Below are 12,463 nucleotides of genomic sequence, written 5' to 3'. Positions count from 1 at the left end.
CTAATTTTAAGTTTTTTTCACCCAACCGAAATTTTGACTAGGTTGTATTCACTCAAATTTGAGTACTGTGCTAGAAACTCAGTGTTGGCTTGACGCACGGAACTGCAAAAGTTGGGCTGTTTCCTCTTCACTCTCTGACAACATTAGAAAGAGCGCATGAAAAGGGAGACAAAAAAGAACTCAAAATTGAGTTTAAAAGTACCTACATACCTAATTTTGAGTTTTTCAGTTTCTCCGTGTGGGGTTGGGTGAAGTACGGCATGCTGTTATCCGCAATCACACTTGGAGTGGGACGTCCCTTATATTGAAAAAAAAATGGAAATGTTAAAAGTTTGTTACTGAAAAATACATCATCATGTCAAAATTTGAAGGCCGTATCTCAAAGCAAAGTGATCACTCAATGGACCTAAACTGCCGTTCTATGCATAGTTGTCCAATGTTGAAAAAATTGAAACTGAGTAAAACGTGATTTAAGTTGCAAAACTCCTAATCTCCACTGGGCCCGATGATGTCAAAAAAACAACAGCATTTTTGACCATTTTTTAAGAGTTTAATGGAAATCTATCCTATTTTGTTCAATAACTCAAAAACAAGTAGAGATAGGGTAAAAACACTAGACTTCGCCCCCCTAAAATTTTGCACTAATCTTCGTCACTTCATACATAAAAAATGACATTTGTATGGAGGGGGCGAAGACTAGAGCAGTGGCGAAGTCTAGTGCTTTTACCCTATCGCAATTCTAAGCACATTTGGTGTCCTTTTGGGTTCTTAAATCACCGGTTTTAGTAGAATAGCGTATTTTTTGTCGAAAAAAATTTCATGATTTTTTGGTCCCATACTTGTTTTGACAACTTCAGACCCTTTGAGGGACCACTTAGCCTTGAGATACGGACTTCAAATTTTGACATGGTCATTTCTTAGCTAAAATGATCATTTTCCACTAACGAACTTAATAACATTTCCAACTTTTGCAAAATAAGGGACGGCCTATTACACAACTTCATCCTGCTGCAAAAGCTTGTGAACCGTCAAACGCAATAATGTTTACATTGAACAAGCTGTGTGGTTGCGCCAACAGGTTCTTCGTCACAGCTTCTAGCTAAAAGAATGTTATTTAAACTGCTACAAAGCACTGCTGTTTTGTGTATTTGGCAACATTACAAAACGTACTGTATAAAATCAGCTGTTTTATTGGTTGAAACTCTTATTCTATTTGCACATCTTCCGGCAAATCTTCTGGAGTTGGATTAAAGTGCAATAAAAGCAACTCAAATAATTTCGCAGTAAAGAATCGTTTAGCGATTGTTTTGACAATAATTTTTACATCCGACAAGCCGTGTTGGTAAATCAACAATTTCTTTATTACAGCTTCAAGCTGTAATGATAACGCATAACGGCCTTCAAAGCACTGCTGGTTTGTGGATTTGTCAATAGGGGAGACTGGGTAAACTTGATCCCTTTTTCTTAATTTACCTGTAACTTTAGAGAAAACACAAAACTAAATCCGATTTCCGTACAGAATGGCAGGTAAACATCTATTGCAAGTATATACACAACAGAAAAACTATAAGTTATTGTTAAAGTTTTTAAAATTGTGCTTTTTTGGAGGTATGTCTTATGATGTATTTTTCAAAAATGGGTCACAATTGAACCCCTTTTGAGCAGATGGTTAATTAAAAGGGAAAATAACTCCAGAAGCTTCCTATTCATTTTCTTTTCAAATTTTCTTGTATTTTCGATGAATATGGTGTATTTAAAATTATAAGATTTCCTTAAATTGTTAAGGATATGCAGTATTTTGAAAATGGGGAGACTTGATCCCCCTCTTAATGGTGTGTATTAAAATAATAATTATCTGACACGTTTTATCATTGAGTATACTAGAATTCCGAGTAAATAGAGGCTTCCAAATACAATTTTATTTTTCACTTGTATAATGTGTGTGTAATTCTCGAGGGATCAAGTCTCCCCATGTCACTGTTGTATACACCAAGCTACAATTATTAATATGTTATATAGCAGCCTTATTTGGATAAATACGTTTGATAGTATTTTATTTATACTATGTGCTGTAAAATTTTGACACGATTTAGTTCAATTTTCACAAAGTTATTTAGATTTTTCGGAATCGCCCAGAAGATTTCTGAAGGACTGAAAACAAACCATCAGCCATTAAAAAATAATGCAATACACAATAAAAACCATTGGAGCCAAAACATTGTCGTCTGTCCAGATGTTCTTCTGGAAAATATATGCTAGAAGAAAACTGTTATAGATTCCGAGAAAATATGGGGGAAAAAGTCTCCTCAGTCTCCCCTATTACGAATTGTACTGTACAGTAGCATGAGCATGAGCATGAGCATGATTGACCGCCCGCGGTTGCTCCTCTGTTATTGCAAGGACAACTGCATTTACACAAAGAACCACATTTACACAAAGAACCAACGAATTGTACTGTAGGGGAACTGGGGGTAAGACGCCCACGTTAAGGAAGAGTCTAATTTAGACCACGAAACACTTCAAAATACACACTTTTTTTGCACTAACATGAAGCACCAACATGTTTTCTTCCGAATCGGAGAAACCATAAACCATTTTTATGTTTTACTACTGAAAAAATCAAATTTGAAAAAAATGTTTGATTTTCAGAATTTTAGTTTTATTGCAGGGTAAAACGCGCCACTAGCCTCAGCTAACGCCAGGATACCAAATTGTGTACATATACTTGCGCGCCTGGTTTATTGTCAACTGTTATTGTTCGTGAATGGTATACAGTCATTACATAATTATGGATCACCTGTAATTATGGGTCAATTCCATTTAAATGGCATTGTGAACTGTTTTATCGATAATTACTACATAATGACTCACGAATGTGTGATTAGTGAAGTTATTTTTAGCAAAAATGTGCTATTGCATGGTTCCAACATGTGTTCTGCATTATTTATGCCAGAATTTGGATCTAAATGGCTATTTCAATGTAATTAACTAGGGGTGGGCATTTTACCCCACACATACCTCAGAAGTTTGGACCCTTGTATAAAACTTATGAGGGTCAAATTCGATACTTTCTCCGCTTGGTACACAAGTAAGGGGAGTGTGCAAAACAGTTTGTGAGGATAGCGAGAAAAAAATCTTTTAAAATATGTAAAAAAGTGCAAAAATATGACAGGCTAAAATTACATCAAGAGTAACAAAAATCTTTTTTTGGAGTTTTTATACATTTTTTTAGTAAAAATATGTAAATTTAAGTGTAAAGAAGCATTTTTATTCTTATTTTAACGATTGCAGTTGAAAAAAGTACTGAAAATAACGTGGTTTGTCTAAAACAAGGGTGGCGCAACTTGCCCCCTATGGGCGTTATGGCCGCAGTTCCCCTACAGTAGCATCTGTTTTGTTAGACTATTTCATTTCATTTATTTATTCTCCGATAGCTTAAGACTAAAGTCTTTTAAATGCTACACAGCTTTTTGGCATGGATTTGGGCATCACTAATTTGATCATAATTATAATAAAAATAACACATTAAAATACACACTATCTTTTTTCCTTATCCAATCTTGACTAATCAAAATACTCTTGACATTGCTTCTTGAACACAAATATAGACCGTTGATTTTTCATGTAGCTTGGTAATGAATTCCACAGAACAACGCCTCTAACAAAAAATGTTTTACCGTACATAGAAGAAGTGTGAGTGGGTATGCCATAATCACTAACTCTCGAACTGATAAATGGTCTTAGTTTGTCGTGAAGATACCCCGGAGTTTTAGTTGTAGAGATTTTGTGCAAAAACATACAGCAACGAGCTTCAATAAAACTCTGAAACGAATATCCCAAAAGTATTGGTTGCTGGTGCGAAACAGGATCTAACCTTCTTAGATTAAAGACGAAGCGGATACACGAGTTTAATGCTATTCTCAATCGATTCTGAGCATGACTTCAAGCCAAACTAATAAAAACATCACATGCTATAAAATATGGCAATAAAAAGCTTTTGAACAATTTGAGTTTTGTAGAACGATTCAATAAACTACCCTTTGCGTACAATACGCGAAGACAACCGTAGATTGTTCCGCATTGCTTTAATATATACTTGTCCCATTTGAAGTTATTCTGAATTATAAAACCCAGGACGTTAGCTGAATCTACGAAATCAATGTTATCGTTGCCGATCTTCAAAGCTGGTTTTTCGCTACTGGTGCCACGACAAATCAACATAGCATAGGTTTTCGTTGCATTTAACTTGAGGGTGTTTGTTAGTGACCAGCTACGAATTGCTTCAAGATCGGTATTGATCATGCTTGTAATTTCTTGAATAGTTTTGTTGGTGCAGTCAAGGTACATTTGGACATCGTCAGCGAATAAGTGAAGAGAGCAGTATTTGACGACACCCGGTAGATCATTTATATAAAGACTAAATAAGATAGGGCCTAAAACGGAACCTTGCGGTACTCCTGAGTGAACTGGCAGCAAACTAGATAGAACATTGTTACAGAAAACTGCTTGCTTGCGATTTTTCAGATAAGAATGGATTAAAATAACTGCATTTGTATTAAAATTATAGAGATCTTTTAATTTTCGACACATTAGTGAATGGGATATCGTGTCAAATGCTTTTGAAAAATCTAAGAGCACTAGAATGACTTTACTACCTCTGTCTAAAACTACACCTATATCGTCACAGACCTTCAACATTGCAGTTTTAGTGCTATGACCCAGGCGATAACCAGATTGAAAAGGAGACAACATGTTACTTTCATTTATGAAGGAGCATAGGGTAAGTGTGCCCATCGTTGTGGTATTGAGGTAAATTCATTTTAAAAACAATGATCGTACCATCTAATTAAGGGTTGCAAAACGTTAGATAGTATTTTTTTATCCAAATTTGCTTGGAAAAATATAAAAACTATCGTTTCTCTCTGTTTTCGATCATAAATCGCTTACCACAACAATAGGCACACTGTTCCTATTATGGAGGTAAAATTTAATTTTGGTTCCTATTGTTGCGGTATCCCATTGAAATCATATGGGATACCGCAACATTAGAAACACTACCGCAACAATAGGAACACAGCTGCAAAAAATTTAAGGAAAATATTTTTTTTTTTAATATTTTTTGGGCAAATCTTAAGCACACAAATGGTGCAATCTCATAATTTAAGCATAATACATCTATTAAAAATGCCTTTTGGTAACATTTCAGTCGAAAAAGTGCTCAATTGCCACTACCGCAACATTAGGTACTACCACAACGAAGGGAACAATTACCCTATTTGATTTTTCAGAATTCTCTCAAAAGTTTTGGACAATGCGCTGATTATGCTTATAGGTCGTAAGTTATCCAAAGATCTAACGTTTGACCTTTTCCTTAATTATTTTCGTTAACTTCCACGCTTGAGGATAACTGTTGAGCATGAATCAATTATGTTATTAAAAATGTGCAACAATAGAGCCAAGAGCAACGGTAAAATACACTTGACAAATTTTATTGGAATTTCATCAAGACCAATTGCATACGACTTAACTTCGTAAACTGCATTAATTATTTCAAAAATTTGCACCGGACGGAAACCGAATCTACTACTACTTATTAACTGTCGATCTTAAAGCCGAACGTAATGGTGCTGAGAAATGTCGTTGAAATGATGCATTCACTTCATCGGGATCGAAATAACTTTCGATATTGGACTTGGGCTTATTCAATCCTGTTTGACGTATTCTGTCCCAAAACTCTTTTGTGGACATTTCACCCACAAACTGTGAATTGTAGTAATTCCGCTTTGCACCAGTCACCAGTCGATTCGATATGCTTCTGAGGATTTTAAAGCGTTCTAGATCGTTAACATAAGCAGATTTTTTCCATTTTTTATAGGCGCGATCTCTATCAATCATAGCGATTTGAATTTGTCGATTATACCAGGGATTTACCTTCTTCTTGGATTTGTTAATTTTTCGCAACGAAATACAAGTTTCATGAAGTTCTTTCAAGATGTTATTAAATGTTTCAACGAGCGTATTTGGATCTGTATTTGAATAAAATTGGTCCCAATCATATTGATTCATTAAACTTATCAAGAACGATTTGTGGATCAAATGCATTATAGTCTCGATAAAAAACATCATTGCTAATCGATGTGAAGTGGACCTGGTGTGGTGGTTAGAGCACAAGACTTTCACGCCGAGGACCTGGGATCGAATCCCACTCCCGACACACTCACAATATGTGGGTTCTTCCTTCGAAAGGGAAGTAAAGCGTGGGTCTCGAGATGAACTAGCCTAGTTTTAAAAATCTCGTTAATACAGACAAAAAAAATGCTTATCGATATAGTGTCATGCAAAGATTAGATCGTGATATGAGATGTTGGTAACACTGATTTGGTTAAATCTAAGTACACTTTTCACTTTGTTTGTGAGTAAAAGATCTAGCTGAGATGCACCATTGGTGTGAAAAAAGATGGGTTCCTCACCGATGTTATACAGCGCAAGAGATGTGAGAGTATCTTTTAAACGTTCTACTTTGGAATTCACTTTCATGAGATTAGTATTGAAATCTCCAATCAAAATCAAATTCTCATAGCGTGTTCCAAAATCAATTACTTTTTCGTTAATCAGGTCAGAGCAATCGAGATCTGGATGATTGTAGATTAAACCTAGCAGAATTTAATCGTTCAAAGTGGTGAGTTCTATGAACATAAATTCTATACTTTTTTCTCGAATCTAGATAAAAGAAGGATTCTAAAAGCTTGTATTTCAAAGATGTTTTTAGGTACATTCCCGATCAGAAAGGCATAACAAAATTATAACCGATTGAGTTATTTATTTCAAAGATTTTCCATAACAAAATGAGTTATAAAATTCGCCGGTTAGGTGTTAAAATAACAAAAAATATAACTAAATTTGCTCTAGCCATAACATAATTATAACAGGTGTTGATACAATTTTAACAAATTTATAACATCGTGAGATATAATAAATATTGGAATGATCAAAAAATTATAACACATTTTGTTATAAATCAGATATAAATATATTGGGTAAAAACTGAGTTGGGTAAATTTTAACTCATTTTTTGGGTATTTTTATTTAGAGTGTTATTTATTTTTAGCGAAAAGTTTTTTGTATAAAAAACTTGCCCTACGTAGTATATAAAAAACCCTCACCCAGACGGGAATTGAACCAAGGACGCCAGCCTCCATCTGAAATCCGGCGCCTTTATCAATGAGGCTATTTCATCACTTGAAGTGCAGGGTGGTATATGATCAAGTGGTTCTTCGTTTTGGCGGCTGGTCTATAAATAGACTTATTTGTCCAACGTACATGGGAGAGAAAATATGACGTCACATAAAAGTGTTCTTGATACAATTGATCGCAATGACGTCATCTTAGTATATAATAACAAAAGTGGATATAATTAAGTTATAATTGTAACTCAAGAATTTGCTCAGCATTTTGGCTTTATCTCATGATTCAGACAAGAAATAGGTGTCGAATCTTAATCAAAGTTGTAGAGATAGTTAATGGCTCTTAAACAGTGAAAATAGTGGTATTTCAATTTCTGTTGGTGCAAGCGAGTAATTAAATTAGATCATTTTGACATGTGTTATTAAATAATTGTCTAATGTTCCTCACCATCAAGGAAGTTCCTGCCTATGGCAAAGTTATGCAGTAGTCTTGTGATTGGAAATGTCACCGCTTCGTTGCGTTAGTGTGCATTTCTGGAGATTGTCAGATTTGTGAAATAAAAAATAAGTGTTTAAAGCACATGATACAACACAACAATTAACATACTAAAGTAATTCTTCGTTCGCTTTACCTCGTGATCTCAAATAATGTTTTTATTTTCAGCAGTTAAACAAGCAATTCCCCCACTAGTCGAAAGCACCTATTCGGTATCTGCTTCGAAATTTGCTCAAAATGCATGACGATGTCCATCAACATTTTGGTAAAAAAAATAGCCTTCTGCTATTGATTGGTTTTTGAAAAGCTTTAACAGAGTTTCTCATTTTGAACTACTGCACAGATTATCACACTTATTTGATTTCAGTTGAGATTCTGTTTCATTGAGTAAATCCTATTTGAATAACCGCTTTCAAATTGTGGAAATCATTGAAGCCCGATTGGTATTCTATCGCGAGTGCCACAAGGATTGGTTTCAGGACCATTGATGTAAGACTTATTTTTCAACGGCCTTTCATCATCTTTGAAAGTATGTAATACATACACCTGATTCTTTTTTTTTTGCACGGGTCTGGTTTTTGCTATAACTCAGTCAATTTTGACCGATTTCCATGAAATTTTGTACACGGATAGTAATATTGGTGTCTACATGTGTACAAAATTGCATGAGTATCGGTTAAAAAATGACTAAGTTATACCAAAAATCAGACCCGTGTAAAAAAAAAAGAATCGGGTGTATCCACATGTTTGCAGATGATAAGAAGTTGTATTTCTACGGAATTATTATGAACGAATTGCATGGTAATGAAACGTGACTAGCGACATGATGTGACGAAATTAGATATAAATTTCAAAGCTCCACAAATAATTTGTTATCAATCAATTCTCCAAAAACTAAGGTGTTTTCAATTTGCTAATTGATCCAGTTGTATCATGTTAATTCAATAACAATGATAAAACTTCTAATTTCAGAATAATTTATTGAAATAATCTTGAATGGGACTACAAACTGCAAAACCTATGGAGGATTGTGAAACTTAAAACTTACTTCAGTTTCAATGAAAGTCATCCTTTTCATATCCATTTTGTTGCCTCACTTATCATAGCTTCATATGACCGTTTGAGAGTTGCATCAACCCTAGTAGGATTTTGGGGTCAATATGACCCAGGCAGGCCCGCTGAACGTTCACTGCGCCATCGTGGTTCGAAAAATCTAACATCTTAAGTGGGTTAAATCACGGCATACGTTGGGCATTCAATTTGACTAGATACTCTAGTGTGGTTCAGGCTCACCTACAATGACAACTGTTGGGATACTCATTTCTTATTTTTTTTAACTACGTTGTTGTGCGATGCTATATAGAATCATTCACCAAGGACCTAAATATTGTGGCCTCATCACTAAGCTACTGATGATCTTAAGGCTTAAGCACCCGTAATCATTTTTCGAAAAAAAAGCAGTTACGTCGCTGTAAATCAAAACATCAACCATGAAAATATATTCACTGCATTCTATTCCTCATGTGGAGTACAGCGAATATATTTTCATAGCAAAGATTTTTGTTTTGATCGAAAAAACTGCTTTCAAATGTTTGATGACGGCGATGACTTCAATGACGAATTGTTCAACGTTAACCAGCCGTAGTTTATAACGGAAAGATTGCGCCCGTTTGATTTGTACAAGGTGGCTAAGTATACGTGACAGCTCCCACCCGGCGGCTGCAAAAAGAATTTTAGCCAAGGTGCACACCGTGTACAAACTATACGTGCGCGGTCTGACGCGATCTGATGCTGCGCGTTTCGAACGCAGCCGGCTGAAAATCCAAGATAAGCGCGACAATATCTATCTGAGCTTTCTTAGGGTCTGTCCCAATTGGCGTAAAATTAATTTCCACTTAAATTTGACAGTTCGATAATTATTTCCTTTGGAGAACTTTCAAGTTTTAGTGTCGAACTGTCGAATTAAAGTAAAAATTAATCTTAATTCGCGAATTGGAACAGACCCTTAAAGGTCTGGATCATGATTCAAACTTGATAAAACTACTGTATTTTACAAGCACAGTAGCACCGCACAGCGGCGTAACTGCGTACCAAACACCACCTGTAAAATGTTCATTTGACATAAACTGCATTTTCAAAACTATAACTGAGTTTGTTATAATGTTCATATAAAGATGATCCAAATAAATTTATTTCTATTATAACTAATTTTGTTATAATTCTGATATAATTATATCAGGTTTTCAAATCATTTTTGTCAAATATATCTAAATATAACAAACGGTGATATATCTATCAACCGTTGATATAATTTTGTTACATTTTTGTTATGCCTTTCTGATCGGGTTAACAATCCACCACCAGTTCTTCCGATTCTATCGCTTCTTAGTATGTTATATCCATCAACATTTAACAAGTCACTGGGTTTCCTTTCATTAAGCCACGTTTCACAAACACATGCAACGTCAACTTTTGAGATATTCAATATCTGACTGAACTCATCGAATTTCACAGATGCTTTGCATGTTCAAACAGCAAATAGAAAGCTTTTTTGGAATAAGTGCTGACTTAACAACGATACCCTGCAAACATATGTTTGTAGAGGCATTGCGTTGATTCATACTAGCCATTGTCTCTTATGAACGTGTTCAACAAGCAACGCAGAGCAATTGATCGGTCAAGATTCTCATTACTACCATTGAAAAATAACATAACACTTTTCCTTTTTCGTGAAATTACCTTGGAAATTACATGATCAGTGTTTACTCTAACATAAAACAGACTATTCGATTTGTTCAAGTTTTCACATCTCCGGGAAATCTCCCGGAGTTGGCATAGAGTGCAGTAAAAGCAGTACCAGTGACAAGTGATTGATTTCAGAAATCCGAGTTTGGTAGTTGTTTTGCAGCCGTGTATAAGCTTATAGTTTATATTTGACTAGCTTCCCTTTTGTTCAGCGTTGACTGCTTCAATACGATTGTTACACAACAGAAAGCAAATGACTGAAGCTTATAGCGCTGAAAATGTTAGTGGAGTTTGGACAGAGAGCTGTTCCGTGAATCTGAGTATGTTACTAAGAGAATGTGTGAATTAGTGAGAAAGGGTGTATGCAGCAGTGAGTGAGTTGATGAGTTAATGACCATGTGAGTTCTGTGTCGTGGGAGTCAGTATATTAGTGAGTGAATAAGTGAGTTAGTCAGTAAGTGATTTATTTAGTGAGTTAATTAGCGAGTTAATGAGTGAGTAAATGAATGAGTAAAATTATTAATAAGAGAGATAATGAATGAGTGAGTAGGTGAGCAAGTTGGTAAAATACTAGGCTAATGACTTCAGGAGTGAGTAGGTTGGTAAATGAATGAGTTGATGACTTAGTGAGTTAGTGAATGGATGGAAATGGGTTAGCTAGTTAATTAGCAAGTTAATGAGTTAATGGGTGAGTTTGTGAGATCCAAGATCAAGGGTGTCGATAAAACACAGGTAGCGCGACTAGCTTCAAAAGCAACTAAAACGAGCTTTCAAAAAACTGCTGCTATAAAAGCATCAGCAAACTACAGTGCCGCTCAAGCTATTTGACACCTATGCAGTAAGATCTTTTGCACAATATTTTATAAATCATAAATGTTAATCTCTCGTTCATACCCTCATAGCCATAGCAAAAGTGGCCGCCATGATATTTACAGGACAAAAAAAAAATGTAGAGCTTCACACCACTTAACAAAAAAGCAAACTCCTGTAAGTAGCACTATGGGAAAAATATGTATACTTTTGTATGGGAAATATCGAAATTATATGTAAAGCGTAACACAGCGAAAGACCAACTCCCCTCCCACAACGTTTGCGTAATTCAAAAATCACAGAGAAACGGCTGATATCTATATATATATATATATTAGAGTGGGTCAACGTTGTATGGAGAAACTTTAAATTTGATCATATCAACCCGGAACAAAGCTTTTTCAATCTATATTAGCGCCCAAAACAACTGTGCAAAATTTGGGAGCGATTGGTTGCGTCTCCGTATTCCGCATTGCGATTGAATTTTGTATGGAAGTTAGTATGGGAAAACGTACTTTTTTGCATTTTACTCATAAGTTGAATTCTTTTGTTCAATACCATGTAACTAATGACGTTAAAGTATTGCCTAGGATATGCCGAGAAACTTTGCCGAAGACCGCAAATTGATCCGACGCTTGTGAAAAAAGTTATTCGCCTGGTAACTTAGGCCAAAAATTGAGATTTTATTATTGATGTTATTCCTTTACATGTTAAATGTTAAGCACCACCGGGCAATTTGTACGTTATAACTTTTTTCACAAGTGTCGGATCACTTTGCGGTCTTCGGCAAAGTTTTTCGACATATCCTAGGCTATACTTTACCGTCATTGGTTGGATTGTTTTAGAAGAAAAAAATCAATTTGTGAGAAAAATGCAAAAAATCACGTTTTCCCATACTAAATTCCATACAAATTTCAATCGCAATGCGGAATACGGGGAAGCAACCAATCGCTCCCAAATTTTGCACAGTTACTTTGTACGCTAAAATGAATCGAAAAAGCTTTGTTCCAAAAAATCGACTTTGTTGACCCAGTCTAATATATATATATATATATATATATATATATATATATATATATATATATATATATATATATATATATATATATATATATATATATATATATATATATATATATATATATATATATATATATATATATATATATATATATATATATATATATATATATATATATATATATATATATAAATGGCGTGGCATACG

The sequence above is a fragment of the Aedes albopictus genome, chromosome 2 (assembly GCF_035046485.1).
Source record: "Aedes albopictus strain Foshan chromosome 2, AalbF5, whole genome shotgun sequence".
Classification (NCBI taxonomy): domain Eukaryota; kingdom Metazoa; phylum Arthropoda; class Insecta; order Diptera; family Culicidae; genus Aedes; species Aedes albopictus.
Note: the sequence above shows the minus strand (reverse complement) of the source record.